The 4342-nt window shown below is 34.5% G+C and overlaps 1 non-coding gene across 1 annotated transcript; it reads left to right on the forward strand.

Annotated features, from left to right (window-relative positions):
- Positions 1 to 275: 275 nt before the first annotated feature.
- Positions 276 to 384, forward strand: LOC118608137. The gene has a single exon (XR_004952935.1). It is a non-coding gene; the product is annotated as a U6 spliceosomal RNA (small nuclear RNA).
- The last annotated feature ends 3958 nt before the right edge of the window (positions 385 to 4342 follow it).

Genomic DNA, 4342 nt, shown 5'->3' on the forward strand with positions numbered 1-4342 from the left:
AAGAGTCCAGAATGCAATCAAAGCTTGAAAATTCTTAGGAGACCAATTTAAACAGAACATGGAAGATCTAAAACCATACTTGGGAAGCCATCTTTTGGGCATAGAACTGTTAAAGTCATATCTCATCAAATGAAGTTCAAGATAAACAAGTAAGGAGAAACCATTTGCACAGACTGGAAATAGATTTTATGGAACAAACAAGGACTGAATTCATAAAATCAATTTTATTCAATGAAGATCAGGACATAGAAGAGGCTAGTATAAAAATGAAAATCTTGTACTCATTTCAGCAGCAAACATACTAAAATTGGAAAGATACAGAGAATATTAGCATGGCTGTTGCACAAGAATGACACACACATTTATAAAGTGTTCCGTATTTTTAAATATAAATGGATTAAATTATTCAATTAAAAAACATAGGGTAGCCAAATGGATAAGAAAACAAAACCCATGCATATACTGTCTACAAGAGACCCACTTCAGATGAAATGACAATCACAGACTGAAAGAAAAGAGATGAGAAAAAAATATTTCATGCAAATGGAAATGAAAAATAAGCTGGGGCAGCAATATTTATATCAGACAAAATAGACTTTAAAACAAAGGCTATAATAAGAGACAAAGAAGTGCATTACATAATGATAAAGGGATCAATACATCAAGAAGACAAAATCCTAGTAAACATACAAGCACCCAACATAGGACTGTGTGTGTGTGTGTATAGTAATTACTGATGGACATAAAAAAAGAGATCAACAACAATGCGCTCATATTAAGAATTTAACACATTGTTGACACCAATGGACAGATCATCCAGACAAAAATTCAACAATAAAACAATGGGTCTAAGTGACACACTAGACCAGATGGATTTAATAGATATTTTCAGAGCATTTCACCTGAAAGCAGCAAAATATACACTCTCCTCAAGTGCGTATGTAACATTTTCCAGGATATATCACATGGTGGGATACAAAACGAATCTCAATAAATTTAATAAGATCAAAACCATATCAACAGTCTTCTCTAGTTTTATAATGGTATAAAGCTGTAAATCAACTATAAGAAAAAAACTGGAAAATATGCAAACATATAGAGGCTAAATAACATGCAACTAAACAATGAATGGATTAATAATGAAATCAAGGAAGAAATCAAAAGATACGTAGAGACAAATAAAAATGAAAACACAGCTATTCAAAACCATGGGACACACTGAAAGCAGTCCTAACAGGGAAAGTCATAGCAATACAGGCCTACCTTAACAAACAAGAAAAAGCTGAAATAAACAATCTAACCTTATAATTAAAATGACTAGAAAAAGAACAGCAAACAAAGCCTAAAGTGAATAGAAGGAAGGAAATAATAAAGATCAGAGCAGAAATAAATAAAATAGGGTCCAGAAAAACAATACAAAAGATTAATGAAACCAAGAGCTGGTTCTTTGAAAATATAAACAAAATTGACAGACTCATAACTAGATTCATCAAGGAAAAAAAAAGAGTGCAGTCAATAAATAAAATCAGAAGCGAAAGGGGAGAAATAACTGTAGGGTCCATATAAATACAAAGGATCATAAGAAAATCCTACAAGCAATTAAATGCCAACAAATTGGACAAGCTGGAAGAAATGGGCAGATTCCTAGAAACATATACTCTCTTAAGACTGAATCAAGAAGAAACAGAAAATCTAAATCAACCAATTACCACCAATGAAACTGAATAAGTAATCAAAAACCTCCCCCAAAAAACAAAAGTCCTGGACCAGATGACTTCATAGGTGAATTTTACCAAATATTTGAAGAAAAATTAACACTTATTCTTCTCAAACTATTTCAAAAAATTCTAGAAGAGAGGAGGCTCCCTAACTCCTTTTATGAGGCCAACATTGCCTTGATCCCCCAAACCAAACAAAGGCATTACAAAAAAAAGAAAACTCTAGGCCGATATCTCTTATGAACATTGATGAAAAATCCTCAACAAAATATTAGCAAAACAAATTCAGCAATAAATTAAAAGTATCATACTCCATGATCAAGTTGGATTTATTCCTGGGATGCAAAGTTGGTATAATATCTGCAAATCAAATGATGTGATACACCACATTAACAAATTGAAAGATAAAAACTATATGATCATATCAATAGATGCAGAAAAAGCATTCGACAAAATCTAGCATCCATTTATGATAAAAACTCTCAGCGCACTGGGAATAGAGGGAACATACATCAACATAATAAAGGCCATCTATGACAAACCTACAGCTAACATCATACTCAATGGGGAAAGGCTAAAATAATTTTGCTTAAGATCAGGAACAAGACATGGATGCTCACATTCCCCACTCCTCTTCAACATTGTGTTAAAAGTCTTAGCCACAGCAATAAGACAAGAAAGAGGAATAAAAGGTATTCGAATTAGAAAGGAAGAATTAAAACTCATTATTTGCAGATGACATGATACAATATATAGAGAACCCTAAAGATTCCACCAAAAAACTGTTAGAAATGATCAATGAATTCAGTACATTGCAGGATACAAAATAAACATTCAGAAGTCAGTGACATTTTTACGCATCAATGATGAACTTTCAGAAAGAAGAATTAAGAAAACAACCCTAATTTCAATTGCATCAAAAGCAATGAAATACTTGGAAATAAAATTAACCAAGGAGGTAAGAAACCTATTCTCAAAAAATTGTGTCATCAAAAAAATTGAAGAAGATACAAATAAATGAAAACATATATTGTGCTTATGTGTAGGATAAACCAGCATCATTAAAATGGACATACTACTCAAAGTAATGTATAGATGCAATGCAATCCCAAAAAATACCATTGAAATTTTTTAGACAGCTAGAACAAGTAATCTAAAAACTCGTATGGGAACATAAAAGATTCTGAATAACCACAGTAAACTTGAGAAAGAATTAAGTTTGAGGTATCATACTTCTGGATATCAACCTATACTACAAAGCTACAGTAATCCAAACAGCATAGTATTGGCATTAAAAACAGATGCATTGATCAATGAAACCAAAGAAACAGCTCAAAAATAAACCCATGTCTATACTCTCACTTAATATATGACAAAGAAAACAAGAATATATAATGGGATAAAGATCGTCTCTTCAGTAAATTGTGCAGGGAAAACTGGACAGATACGTGCAAAAAAAAAGGACCACCTTTTAACACCATATACAGGAATAAACTCAAAATGGATTAAAGACTTAAATATAAGAATTGAAATCATAAAGCCTCTAGAAGAAAACATAGGCAGTAAACTCTCTGATACTGCTACTAGTAATTTCTTTTTGGACATGTCTCCTCAGGCAGGGGAAACAAAAGAAAAAATAATACACAAATGGAACTAAATACAACTGAAAAAAAATGTATAGCAAAGCAAACCATCAACAAAACAAAAAGTCAAACAACTGAATGGAAGAAGATATTTGCTTATGATATATCTTATAAGGGGTTAACATTCAAAATATATAGAGTGACCACAGGGAGGGCGCACCACAGCAAGATCTTTGGAAACATGGCAGAGTGAGAGCTATCTCCAGGCCTTTCCCCTTGAATTAACAATGAACTGAACATCTAAATCCTAACAAAAAACACCAAAACTGCACACCAGCACATCTGAGCATGGGATCTGCGCATAAGGGCTACCACAGGTCAGAAACCCAGGTGTCGGTCAGTGACTGGGAGTAATAAAGAAGATGTCTCCCGCAGCTGCCAGAGCTCATTGCAGAGGGAGTGGGATGGGCGAAGGAGCAACGAGTTTGCACAGTGAGTTCCCTAAATATTCCTGCCTGCGATAACTGTGGCTGCAGGGCTCAGTCATCAGGACAGAAAGCAGAGAAGTGGTATGGGACTGCAGAAGAACAACAGCTGATTTTTGCCAAATGTGGCTGCAAAACCAAGGTTGAGCCGCAGCTGCCAACTCCCAAACCAAAGGGCCCCTCACCCCATACTCTATGAGACAGATCACCACAGAGACCCAGGGGAATCTGAGCAAATGCTGCTGAGACTGCTGATGACACTGACAGGGACTGAAACTGAGGGAAGCAAGCGTGATTAAATATATTCAAGGTAATTAAAAAAGCATTATTACTATTATATAAAGCAGGGGTTCAAGAGGCTTACATGCCACCTACTGAAAACCAAAAAAAAAAAAAATCTTTGCAGCAGGCTAAAGAGAGACCTTTATATAATACATCTTTCTGGAAAAACAATAGAATATACCTCCTTTAATGCCCAGGCACAGAAATAGTACATTAAACACGATGAACAACCAAGGTGACAAGGCAGCTCAGAAACAAAGAGAAAACATCTCTA

This window comes from Rousettus aegyptiacus, unplaced genomic scaffold (genome assembly GCF_014176215.1).
Source record: "Rousettus aegyptiacus isolate mRouAeg1 unplaced genomic scaffold, mRouAeg1.p scaffold_m13_p_9, whole genome shotgun sequence".
NCBI classification, from domain to species: domain Eukaryota; kingdom Metazoa; phylum Chordata; class Mammalia; order Chiroptera; family Pteropodidae; genus Rousettus; species Rousettus aegyptiacus.